We start from the raw sequence: 14629 nt of genomic DNA on the forward strand, positions 1-14629 counted from the left end.
GATTGAGCAGATTAACAACTAAAGAAGACAGACAAAGGCAGTAGATCTCTGGTAGTCTCCAACAGCCTGCCTAGGCCCAGACTGGGACATGATCTAATGTCATCAGGGGAAGACTCAGGAAGTACAGATTAATCTAATAAGAGGAAACACACAAGAAGAGTCACAAAAAAATGGGGAGCCAGAGAAACAACACCCCATCAAAAGGAAAGGAGGAATTCCCAGAAAGAGTGCTAAATGAAATAGAGGAAAGCAAACTATCAGATATGGAACTCAAAATATGGATTATAGGGAAGCTCAATGAGCTCAGCAAGCTCAAAAAAAAAAAAAAAAAAACTACAAAGAACTCCAGGGAACTACAAGGAACTTACTGAGAATTATACCAGCATTAAAAAGAACATAGAAGCTATCAATAAGAGCTAGGAGGAGATGAAAAATACAATTTCTGAATTGAAGAACACAGTAGAAGGAATCAAAAGCAGGCCAGAGGAAACAGAAGACTGGATCAGTGAGCTGGAGGACAAAGTAAAATAAATAAATAAATAAATAAATAAATAAATAAATAAATAAATAATTCCCAGACAGTGCAGCAAAACGAAAAAAGACTGAAAAAGAATGAAGAGGTTTTAAGAGAGCTGCAGGAAAACATGAAACATAATAATATCCATATCATAGGAGTACCAGAAGGAGAAGAAGAGGAGCACAGGATAGAAAACCTGTTTGAAAAAGTAATGACAGAAAACTTCCCTAACCTGATGAGAGGAAAAAAATCATGCAAAACCAGGAAGCAGAGAGGGTCCCAAAGAAGATGAACCCCAACAGGCCCACTCCAAGACACATCATAATTAAAATAGCAACATTGAAAGACAAAGAGAGGATTATAAAAGCAGCAAGAGAGAAACAGCTAATAACACACAAGGGACTTCCGATAAGGCTATCATCAGATTTCCCAACATAAACACTACAAACCAGAAGGAAATGGCAAAAAATATTCCAAGCAATGAAAAACAAAGGCCTACAACCAAGACTACTCTACCCAGCAAGACTCTCATTCAAAATGGAAGGGGAAATAAAAAGTTTCTCAGAAAAAAGGCTAAAAGAATACATCTTCACCAAACCAGCATTGCAAGAGATGCTAAAGGGTCTGCTTTAAGAAAATGAAGAAACAGAGAGAGACAGAGAGGAGTTCAGTTAGAAAGGGGAAAATGACAATAAATAAGTACCTATCAATAATAACTTTAAATGTAAGTGGATTAAATGCACCAATTAAAAGACATAGAGTAGCTGAATGGATTAGAAAGCATGACTCATGTATATGCTGTCTACAAGAGACCCACCTCAAAACAAAAGATCTACACAGACTGAAAGTGAAGGAATGGAAAAAAATATTTCAAGCAAATGGACATGGAAAAAAAGCTGGGATAGCAATACTGATATCAGAGAAAACAGATTTCGCAGCAAAGCCCATAAAAAGAGACAAAGAAGGACATTTCATAATATTTAAGGGAAAAATTCATCAAGATGATATAACTGTTGTAAACATATATGCACCCAACATAGGAGCACCCAAATAGATAAGGAAAATCTTGAAGGACTTCAAGAAGGATGTTGACAGCAACACACTCATAGTAGGGGACTTTAACACCCCATTGTCAACAATGGACACATCTCTGAAGCAGAGAAACAACAAGGATATTGAGGCAATGAACAACACTCTACATCAAATGGACTTAGTCGATATATATAGAACTTTTCACCCCAAAAGAAGCAAAATATAATTCTTTTCAAGTGCACATGGAACATTTTCAAAGATAGACCACATGGTAGGACACAAAATAAGCCTCAACAAATTCAAGAAAATTGAAATTGTATCAAGTATTGTCTCAGATCACAATGGCTTGAAATAGGAAATCAACCTCAAGAAAAAACTCAAAAACATTCAAACTCATGGAGAATGAATAACATGCTATTAAATAATGAATGGGTCAACAATGACATCAAGGAAGAAATAAAAAGTTTCTGGAAACAAACGATAATGAACACACAACGACCCAAAACCTATGGGACACAGTGAAAGCAGTCCTGAGAGGAAAGCTCATAGCAATACAGACCTACTAAAATGGATAGAAGAATAAAAAAAAAAAAAATCTACAAGAACTAGAGGACCAACAACAAACAAAGCCCAGAGTAAGTAGAAGGAAAGAAATCATTAAGATCAGAGCAGAATTAAATGACATAGAGACTAAACAAACAATTCAAAAGATCAATAAAACCAGGAGCTGGTTCTTTGAAAAGATAAACAAAATTGACAAGACTTTAACTAGGCTCATCAACAAAAAAAGAGAGAGGCCCAAATAAACAAAATCAGAAATGAAAGAGGAGAAATCACAACTGATGTCACAGAAATACAAAGGACTATAAAAAACTATTATGAAAAACTGTATGACAAGAAATTTGACAACCTAGATAAAATGGACAAATTTCTAGAAGCATATAATATTCCAAAACTGACTCAAGAAGAAGCAGAAAGCCTGAACAGACCAATAACAACTAATGAAATTGAAGCAGTAATGAAAAAGCTACTGGTACACAAAAGCCCTGGACCAGATGGCTTCACAGGTCAGTTTTACAAAACATATAGGGAAGAGCTACCTCCTATCTGTCTCAAACTATTGCAAAAAATCCAAGAAGAGGGAAGACTCCCAAACTCTTTCTATGAAGCCAATATTACCCTAGTTCCAAAACCAGGTCAAGATACAACAAAGAAAGAAAACTACAGGCCAATATCACTGATGAATGTAGATGCTAAAATCCTCAACAAAATATTGGCGAACGGGATCCAGCAACACACTGAAAAAATCATATACCACAATCAAGTGGGATTCATCCCAGGGATGCAAGGATGGTTTAATATTCACAAATCAATAAATATAATACACCACATAAACAAAATGAAAGACAAAAATCACATGTTCATATCAATAGATGCTGAAAAGCATTTGATAAAGTACAGCACCCATTTATGATGAAGACACTCAGAAAAATGAGAATAGAGGGAGTATACCTTAACACAATTAAGGCTATTTACAGGAAACCTGAAGCCAACATCACACTCAATGGACAAAAACTGAAAGCATTCCCCCTGAGACAGGAACAAGACAAGGACTGAATGTTCTGAGACATCCTGCAATAAAGAAACCCTGTAGTTTAACAAAATATCCCCCAATGTATTTGCCATGACCTTTTCTCACGAGGCATACTTAATCATGTTAGGGTCAATGACGTTCTGCAATGTACAATTTGTGGTTCTGAGCCCGGTATGCATTTCTGTTACAGGATGCTCGGCTTCCCTCTGGCCGGGAGTTCTAAAAGCTGTGATCCTGGTCTAGGCTAGCATTTTGGTAAACTGCTGTTCACCAGGGGGATAAGACATGAGTGTATGTTTTGAACAGAGTAAATCACCTCTGATTATTGTGCTGCTAAACTACAGGTGCTCTTGATGATGAACGTTTTCTAGGCACTTACAACATGTAGAGACACAAGTCTTAGGACTTTAACCCACACAGGCATACCTATACATTGTTTTTCTCTTCCAGGCGAGGAAACTGAGACACAGCAAGATGAATATTAAGTTACTGGTAGGGCTTATAAACAAGTAAGTAAGATTCAGATGTAAGCCTTCTGGTCCCAGAATCCCTACTCTTAATCCATGTGCACACAAAGACACACACACACACACACACACACACACACACACACACACACACACTGGTATTTACAATGCATAGCTGGGCCTATCGATTTTCATAAATACCTAAGTATGATCAATATTTCCTTATGGTAGGAATGCAGACTGGTGCAGCCACAATGGAAAACAGTATGGAATTTCCTCAAAAAACTAAAAATGGAACTGCCTTTTGATCCAGCAATTTCATTGCTAGGATTATACCTAAAGAATCCTGAAACACCAATTCAAAAGAACCTATGCTCCCCTATGTTTGTAGCAGCACTATTCACAACAGCCAAGTGCCGGAAATAGCCTAAGTGCCCATCTGTAGATGAGTGGATCAAAAACTGTGGTACATTTACACAGTGGAGTACTATGCAGCAGAAAGAAAGAAGGAACTTCTACCATTTGCGACAATGTGGATGGAACTAGAGAGATATTATGCTTAGTGAAATAAGCCAGGCAGCAAAAGACAAATACCATATGATATAACCTAATACAGGAAACTAATGAGGAACACAAAAAAATGAGCAAAATTGATCCAGAGGCATGTAAACAAGGAGCAAACTGACAGTGACGAGGGGGAGGGGGAAAAGGGGGATAAGTAGGGAAATGATCTAGTTAAGGACCTAGTATAAATGACCCATGGACATGGACAATGGGGTGGAGATTGACTGTGGGAGAAGGGGTGGGCAGGGTGGGGGGGCAATGGCGGGAAAAGTGGGACAACTGTAATAGAAAAACAAACAAAAAGATTTTTTTTAAAAAGGGCATTGATCCATGCTGGTTATCACCAGAGGACCAAGGGATGACCTCCAGTGCTTTTTACCCTCTTGTTATTTGCAAAGAGGAAAGATAAGGGTATGGGACTCCTTTTGCTGAAAACCTCAGCCATTGACACCACATGAGTTTGGTTGTGGAGAGAGGAGGAAGTCCCAGTGCAATGTTAGTTAGCGCTGGGCCCCAAAGGCCAGGAATCAAAGTCTTTCTCCTCCCCACCACAGGCAGAACTTCCCCTCTTCATCTGAACATACACTTCAAGAACAACATGTCACTTTCTGGGCATTAAGTCTAAGAATTGGCTAATGTGTCACCTTTGACTTAAGCTGCATATTCTCTTTATTAGACAGAAGGAAGCCTAAGCTTCTGAAGTGTAGTGTGGGTACCAGTGGGATTTTCTGTGGTTCAGAAATGAGGATGAGCATACACATAAGACGCAGGTACGAAATTCAGTGCTGCATGTCTTTATATTTGCTTATCGGAGTCTTCACCTAGAATTCCATTTCTTACAAAGGAGCTAAAATCTGAATTTGTGGGGAAACAGAAGTCATGGCAAAATTTTAGATGGCTCTATTTAAGTAGACTTTTTTGTACCTTACTCTGCTGCTTTGAAACATAATTCATCTCACTTAACATACAAGGAAGAAAGTATGACCTATTGCAGACAGAATGAAAATAAACATGTGAAAGAGCGTGCTCAGGGCTATACACTTTGCGGACAGATTTTTTTCATGACTTCATTCACAAACCTGCTATTCAAATTCACTTTCAGTGAGATATGTACACCAAAGGCATGGGTTGACTGTTTGTGATTTATTGAAATAGCCAAACAGTTGCAGAATATGGTTCCTTGTGGTCATCTATTATTCTGAATGATAATTAAGAACAAAGGGGACTTACAATTTAGAAAAAGAGCAACGTGAATTTGGGATAACAGGAATGGGCCGCACGATGGTTTGCATTCACAATGAAATTTGAGAAAAAAATTTAACCAAAAAAAAAATCATAATAGATAATATTATATTTTGCAAAAACCAAATAAACATGACTTTGCAGAATGTGTAAAAACCATGATTCCTAATCATAATTAAATACTAGCATCTTAGGTCAATTTTTCAAGTGAAGTTATTATGATCTTTGGCTGTATCTACAGTGACTTCCCACCTTCCTTAGCAAAACGCGTGAAGTTGAGGGACTTTTTGGAATTGAACAAAAAAGCTCTACATTTTAAGGCTTCTAGGTTCAAAAAATGTCAATCAAAACTGGGGTCGATTGAGCTAGAACCAGGTGTCTTATGAGCACATTTGAGCAAACCAGAACCTCCGTGGCTTGATCTATCAATCAGAGAAAAGGATTATAATTGTGCTGCTTCCCCACAGAATTGTTGTATCAGATGAGATGACAGGTGTAAGATGGCTTTATTGGCGTCTGAAAATCAATTAATTTAAAGAGAATGACTTCCATCATTTCTTCTTAAATAGCTTAAGCATAGTCTCGTGTGGAAGCACCGTAACATAATACATTCTTTCCAAAGGTAGCTAGTGCCTTGAAAGTGAGGTATCATTGTGCTATTTGTTTTGTAATCTTATTTTTATTGCCAGGCTGAGAAGCCATAAGGAAATATTGGTCATACTTAGGTATTTATGAAAATCGATATGCATTGATAGACCCAGCTATGCATTGTAAATACCAGTGTGTGTGTGTGTGTTGGTTTGTGTGCACATGGATTAAGAGTAGGGATTCTGGGACCAGACAGCTTACATCTGAATCTTACTTACTTGTTTATAAGCCCTACCAGTAACTTAATATTCATCTTGCTGTGTCTCAGTTTCCTCGCCTGGAAGAGAAAAACAATGTATAGGTATGCCTGTGTGGGTTAAAGTCCTAAGACTTGTGTCTCTACATGTTGTAAGTGCCTAGAAAATGTTCATCATCAAGAGCACCTGTAGTTTAGCAGCACAATAATCAAAGGTGATTTACTCTGTTCAAAACATACGCTCATGTCTTATCCCCCTGGTGAACAGCAGTTTACCAAAATGCTAGCCTAGACCAGGATCACAGCTTTTAGAACTCCCGGCCAGAGGGAAGCCGAGCATCCTGTAACAGAAATGCATACCGGGCTCAGAACCACAAATTGTACATTGCAGAACGTCATTGACCCTAACATGATTAAGTATGCCTCGTGAGAAAAGGTCATGGCAAATACATTGGGAAACGTTTTGTTAAACTACAGGGTTTCTTTATTTTAGGATGCCTCACAACGTTCAATCAACTCCTGTGCATTGCGAGTCTCCAAGGAAACTGTAGGATGCAGTTTCCCAATTTGTTTTCATATAGAATCATTGTTTTGTTTTTTAAAGGAAGCTGGTGCATGCTTAACAACAGGATGGTAAAGAACAAAAAGTACTCAACAAAATGCTCTTTTAGGGGGCAAAGGGTCTCATGGAATCCTCCACTGAAAGATCTTGGGGTTGTCTTTGTTAGTAATAAGCTAATCATGGCTTGCCAGTAATTTTAAAGGGATGAGCTCCAAACCCTAGACTTTACTGTGAAACACAGAACAGGGTGCACCATGACAACTGGACGTAGGTGTGATCTTTTGGGAGCACTTTTGTACAATTTAGAGATAATGAAAACTTCTTTTTTGTGTGTGGATTAAAACAAAATTGTTTACTGCAGAGCACACGTCAGGTCAGAGAGATACATTGCTCCAGAGAATGAGCTGATGGTGATTTGTATTTTATGGTAGCCAAAGAGTTTGAGCTGCTTGTTAATGAGATCAAGCACCATTTCATATGGCATCCTCCGTGGCTGCTGATCTAGTTTGAAATATCTTTATGCTACATTTGTTCACAGAATTGTCTTTCTGTTAGAAGAATTCACCTGTACATTAAATTTTCTCTAGAACATACTACTGATAGATTAAAGAAATACTTCTGTGTATCTTATTGTCTGAATTTGGAAGCTATGTATTTTCTTTGAGTTTCATTTCTTCTGAAAACTAGCTGTTGACACATACAACTGTCACAGTGATTGTAGGACTGAATTACCTTGTTGATTTCCTAATTCGTTGTCTGAATTGTAATGATTCAAAATAAGAGCAGCCTCTCTAAAATATTTTGTCATCCTATACTGTTTGAAAGATAAATGGTCTTAAATAGAATTGTTGAAATTCTTTGCTAGAATTGAATTTTTAACATAAAGGTCTCTATTCGATAGAATGTAGGGGACAGGGATTATTCTTTTGGGGGGGGGTAGGTTTTTCTAATCAAAGCAGGAGAAGTCCAGAGGATCAAATCTAAAATAAAGGAGAGAAGGCAATGGTGGTAGATTTCCAAGTCAAAAATAGAGCTGGAATGTATATTAAAAAAGAGTAACTGGTTTAGGTCTAGATCTTCATCAAGTCTTGGGTAGATCAGGCAGCTATCTGGGTGTCAATTGCCATATTTATGAAATGAAAGGAACAGACTTCAGTAATCCGTAAGGTGCAACATTTTTCATTAAAAATTCGGTATGGACAGAGAGGAAAACAAGGAAAAGTATGGGGCCTTAGCAACTATGAGAACTATAGAATTCTTTCCATATGTAAAGTGGAGGGGAAAGTCATACTATTAGGAGGCATAATTCTGTATTTTTTGGTTACTACTTCACATCTAGATTAGCAATGGCTATTGCTTTGGGGGATTTAGCATTTCCAAACTGGACTCAATTTTCTGCCTGGAATTGTTGTATGTCATATGCCCAGAATTATTTTTTTCCCATTTCTCCTTTCAAAGGCTTTCACTTACTATGCCTATAAGTTATGATATTAAGGCTCAATGCCAGTAAAATTTCATGGAAAAGAGTGAGAAATTTATTTAAAAGGACCACTTTTTGATAATGGCAGTGTTTTGACAGTTTGTGACAGGCAATTTAAAATAATGCAACCTTCTGGATCTCCGCCAACCTCTGAAACGGGCTGTAATTTAGAACGATGGCAGCTCCTATGACCTCTATATTGGAGAGTCACTGGAATTAAAAAAATTTTCCCCCAACAGTTTAGGTTTATGTCAAAAGTCTAGCTTAAATGTTCTGATATGCAGTCATTTTACTAAATGAAAGCACTTCCTTGTCTTATGCACAGCTTTAAATACTTATTCTAAAGCTGGGCAAGATTTCCTGCCGTTTTGTGTCTGGTAAAATTCTTCTGCTCGGATTCCACTCCCAACCAGATTGTAAACATTCTAATGAGCTGGTTGGGGGCATGTCTGCCCTTATTGCCACTGGACGAAAACGAGACCCACTTGGCCCTGGTAACTATATCACGCTGTCATTCTGCAGTGCTGGCAAGTCCTGCGCTGTTACAGCTCCCAACTTCCTCCACTCATGCAAATGTGGGGTCTCAGGTGCAGAACTGGGTCCTCAAGGCCCCATTGAAAAATAGGTTCTATTACTCCATTCTGAGAATTAAATGCTTTTTAAAAAGTTGTGTCAGCTAGAGATGAGCTGGGTGTGTCGTAGAGGGTTTTTAACGGAACTGCAATTCTCCAAACATACCAATATATTCCAAAATTGCCAGTTGCAGGTCATAAAATATTTACATTCCAGAGTAAATAATGTATGTTTAGTAAGAAATGATGAAATATTTACAGTTTTTCTAAAGATACTGTATGGGTTTTTTTTCTCTACCACAGCCATTTTTCTTGAAGCAGACAACATAGGCAACTTGGAGCGTTCTGGAAGCGTCTAGGAAGGGAGAGAATGTTCTGAGGCAGTAAGTGGAAAAGTCCCCATAAGGAAAAGAAACCACAGCTGATCTAAGATATCAAGATAATATATTTCATATGGTTAAAGGTCTAGGGAGGCATTAGCAAATAATTTTGGTATTTTTACCATTAAATTGAAGAGTTGCTGGGTCGAGGTCCCATGACACAGTCATTTGCCAAAGCCGTTCTGTGGGAGTGCGGTGAGTCTCAGAGGGTGGCATGACTTTCTAAGCTTCCAAACAGTGACATTTTTCAAACCTGAACCACACGCTCATTGACCCTGAAGAACTCGATCACAGTGTTACTAAATCCTCAGGGGCCTGTGTTTGGGAAGGAGCCAGCAGAAGTGCTTCACAGAACTGGTCAACAGCATCACATAGAGAGCCTTAGAAAGAGATTTTTGGGCCCCCACCCACAATAAGAAATTCTAATAGGATCACTCTACTGTAGGGCCTGGGAATCTTTATTTTTGAAAAACTCCCTGGGTAATTCTGATGATCATCTGCATTTGGGAACTGTGGTAGACTGCTTACTGGATTCCCAAAGATATCTAGATCCTAATCTCTGGAACCTGTGAATGTTACCTGATCTGGCAAAAGGAGGTTACAGATGTAATGAAATTAAAGTCTGGCGATGGGGAGATTAGCCTGGATTATCTGGGTACTGCTTCCAATGTCCTCCTTTCATGCAAATGTGTTGCCTCAGGTTTGGAGTTTGAGCCTCAAGGTCCTTTTGAAAAATGTAATTACTAGTATCCTCATGAGAGGGAGGTGGAGGGAGACTTCATTGTGGAAGAAGAGGGCAAAATGATGACAGATGCAAAGTGCTAGGCTTCTGACTTTAAGATGGAGGGAGGGGCCAAGAGTCATTGAGTGCAGGTGGGCACTAGAAACGGGAAAAGACAAGGAAAGAGATGCTCTCCTAGAACCTCCAGAAGGAACCAGCCCTACTAACATCTTGACTATAGCCTAGTGAGACAGATTTAGGACTTTTAACCTTAGAACTGCAAAAGCATAATTTTGTGTTGTTTTATAAGCTACTGCTTGTGGCCATTTGTCACAGTGGTCATAGGAAACAGATACACAAACCATGGCTCTAAACCATCTCAGTTTTCACAGTCCTTTGTTGCTAAACACAACTCTTCAAGCCAGAGCTTCAAGGTCCTAGGATTTAATCCATTCCCCAACTATGGTGGGACATAACAGCAGCCTGGTCTCCAGAAAATACTATTGCCCACCCCTCTTCCCATCTTTGCTGCGCACCTTGCTCACAGTCACATTGCCTTGAGGATGTCATCAATGCCCCAAACAGAAAAGGCAGCAGTGTGGGACTGTGGCCAATAACTTCATCCCTCAAGCTTGGGCATCAAGCTGCAAGAATTCATCATACTCTGCCTGTGTGCTCAGCATTCTGCTTGCCATTGTGGGGAATTCAGGGAGTCAGGAGAGGCCACGCTCCACTCTCTTGCAGAGTACAGAAACTGCAGAGTGATTGCAAACCCTTCAGTTGCATTTTCCAGGATCGTCAAGGCTGAGCTTCCTCTGGGCACAGAAGATATTGTCTCATTTGGGGAATACGGCAGATGCATCATCGCAGTTTAGAAGAAAAAGACGGATGTCAGAGCATGGGCTTCCCAGTTCTACTCTGATTAGAAGACCTAGAAATCGAGTCATTTCCGTAGTTCTAGGCTCCCAGTGAGCTGAGGGACATATTAGCAAAATTACCTGAGCAACATTTGAAATGTATTTTCCAAGGTGGGTGAGTGTGTTGGCGGAGGGGGAGTCGCTATATTTTATCAGTACTTGTCCCTATCAGAACTCCACACAGTGAAAGAGAAAATAAGATGGCAGCTGCATTGAGCTGGGATAGCATCTTGTTTCTATGACAACAGTGTCTGCTCTGCTCCCAGGCTCCATCTGGTATTTTCAGGCCTAACACGCAGGTAGCATCTACATGCTTAGTGGGGGAAAAAAGGCATCGATGGAGATTCTTCAGCTTAGGGACAAATGAACACAACAACCTCCTGCGCTTTCTAAGAAAAACAGTGAGTTACTTCATCAGCAACAGGGTGTTATGAACACAGACCACTTACTGCATTGAACATGCTCACCTCTAGTTTATGGTCTAAATCAGCACAACATGCACATAAAATAAAGAGCTGTTGGGGCTGATGGGAGCTTTTTTCTTAAAGGCAATCTAATGAGGCCCCCATGGGCTGAGCCTCTCCTGCTTTGCTGCTGCTCTCTTTCCCGGTCCTGCTTTGCGGAGCTGTGTGTGCTTTAGGTAATATGGATGAAGCCGCTCCTACCTGATCTTCCCTCCAGATTTTATCCTTGCTGATTACTGGCAGCTCTGCAGAATTTATGACGAGCTGAACTTCAGTCCTCCTCCATCGGCACTCGCTCACAGAAAAGCATGCTTTCAACATAGCACAATATGACACCCCGGTTTTCACCTTCTCCTCTCTGCTTTTTCAACACAATCTAGGGATAGCCCTCTCTTTTTCACCCTTGATAACACCAACGTTAAGAATATAACATCGTCACAAAGATACAACTAATCTGAAATACAATGCAGTGTGATTTTATAGCCAGGCTGTCATGCAACGTTTGGGACACACTTATATTAAAAACAATATTTGTTGTTTATCTGACAATCAAGTTTAACTGGGCTAAATCTGACAACCGTGTTTATAGATGGAAATATCGGCCTTTTCAATTCAATTGATCACTTAGACTTTGATACAGTATATCGAAACTGAATTGAGTATCAGTTTCCAGCATTTTCTGGTTATTAAAGGGAACATTGAAATTACACCAAACCTTTGCATACATGCATCTTTCCCTTCATGCAACACAGAGTCCCAGGGTACCCGCTCTTTATCTGGCACTGAATCAGGGGTGCACAAGACCACGAGCTAACATTCAGTTTTGGCTCCTGGGTTTTATTTCAGGATGTTTACATACAAGCACTTTGATATACAAAGACCCATCAGATATGGTCCTGTCCTCTGAGAACAGATAGACTGTCCTAGACTAGTTGTCCATTACCCATCTTAAAATTTCCCAAACCTCATCAATCAATTCCAAGTAGTTTCATGGGCATTAAATCACAGAGGAAATCCAAATGGTCATTTTTCACTTCCTTTGTCTTTCAGTACCCCAGATTAAGAGCCGATTGACCCTGAACGCCTTGGACATTACCTGGTGCCACTCCACCATCAGTTTCTGAAATCACCTCATGCCCTCGCTGGGGCCCATCCACTCAAGGGTCCTTGCTCTGTCTTCTTCCCCCCCGAGCCCTCACTGAAGATTTGGACATGAGCGATATTTATATTCTTTCTCTCTCCTCCTGACTCCTTCTCACTTAGGGCTTTTATTACTAAATTTTTAGATATTTGTTTCAATTTATTGACTAAACTTTTCATCTGTAAGTATTGAATATTACTTGTTCCCCTGTATTCTATTTTTTCCTTTATATTTATTCTGTCTGTCTTTCATATCCTCATTCAAAAACAAGTAAAATATGGGGAAAGGAGAGTCAGTGACTTGCTCAAGGTCACATAGCCGATCATCAGGCAAATTGAACCTTAGGCCTGGGTCAACACCATCCATCTCTATCCAGGGATGTGGAGTCACTTCACCAAGGGGACAGTGCTCGGTGGTCATTGTCTTATTCTTAAAATGCAAGCATTCCCTTGCAGGACCTTCTTATGGCCTTCCACTACATTTTGAATAAAACCTGAACTCCTTCCCTCGCCTGTAAGGCCCGGCAGGATTGGGCCCTGACTTTTCTCCACCCCGATCTGTGCAGCGATCCCGCCAGCTTCCTCACGGCTCTTCCAATGCCGGTTGTGCCCAGCCCAGGGGCTGCGTGGAAGCATACATGTGATATCCACACTGTCTATGGCAGCCCTGTGCCCCAGCTGTTAGGTTTTACACCGGCACCAGGTCCATGTGTACTGAATTAATGAATGCATTTGCTTCTTGCTCCCCCTGCAGGCTCCGTGAGTACGAAGAGCTCATTCATGCCGTTCCCTGGTGTGGCAGGGACTGGTACACAGTAGCTCTTCAATGCACACTTAGTGAATCACGTTCATGGTCATTCCTCAGGGCCTCATCCGAAAGTCATACCACTACTCTCAGGCACAGGATTCCTAGTCCGCATTGTAAACCACCGAGACAGGCAACCCATCAGATGCTGGGAATGAATAAAGGAAAGACAAGTTGTCTGGTCAGCTATATAAGCTATATAAAACAGAATAGCTGGAGCGGGGGGGAGGGGGGGCGGGGGGGGCGGGAACGGGGTTGAGGGGAGGGGGGGAGCTTAAAGGAACTGGAAGCTCTTTTCTGACCTCTTCCGTAATCAGCTTACACTGTGGCCCAGGAGGTTTGAATCCCCATATCTACTTCTAGATGAGAGTCTCATGTCTCATGTACAGTTACAGCCTTCTGGACTGAAAGATCATATTTTATGAATAACAGCATCTGTAAGTAAGATAAAAGACATCACAAAAGAAAATGAAAGCGTTTAAAATACAACAATTACCGAAATAAAATCATCTGGAGGACATTCTTTTGACAAGTTCTCTTAGGTTTTATTAATTTCTTCTAAGACTACCACCATGAATCTTTTTTATGCGTGTTTGGCTCCCAGGAGTGCAGCGCTCCCATTTATTCACCGGAGGCTAACACACGAGAAGTACAGGATCTTAGCTGTGCTAACACCGTGGAAAAGGACATGGTGAAGAAAGCTGGATTATCAAATGGTTTAGGAAACCCTAAATGTACACATTTTATAAGTAAAATAATGAGATGTAACAGGTACAGGATTGCAAAACTGCCAAATTTCAAATGACGATATATATACAACTTGCGTATTTCTAGTATTTTGCAATATTTCCTTATTTGTTTTCAGATATTTAAATTTCACTCTCTTTATTTATTCCCTTAAATTTTATTCCAAAACTGCTTATGATTACCTATGGAATAATCAGCTTATTTCCTGTTTGAATGTTTCTTAGTGAAATCTCTTTTATTTAAATGCTAATTAATTGTTTTCTTTAACCATCTCACAGATTCTCCATATTCTATTATCAACACACCTGCAATGTCAAATAAAAGATAAAGTTTATGAGCCATGTAAACTATGATACAAAATTTTGAATTGTTTATGGCATTGCAAAGGGAAAATAATGGCAGTGTCTGCATTTTATAATATAATACCATTGTACTAAGGCCGCTAAACTAATTTTAAACATTGGAAGCATAAAGTACTGTTATGTTGATAAATGAGCAATTTTGTAAGTTGTTTTAAGAATAATTAGGATTTATGGTTAACTCTAGCTATACTCATATATGTACATATGCACTGTGAATAA

Source organism: Furipterus horrens, unplaced genomic scaffold, assembly GCF_987537825.1.
Source record: "Furipterus horrens unplaced genomic scaffold, mFurHor1.1.pri manual_scaffold_5, whole genome shotgun sequence".
In the NCBI taxonomy this organism is placed as follows: Eukaryota; Metazoa; Chordata; class Mammalia; order Chiroptera; family Furipteridae; genus Furipterus; species Furipterus horrens.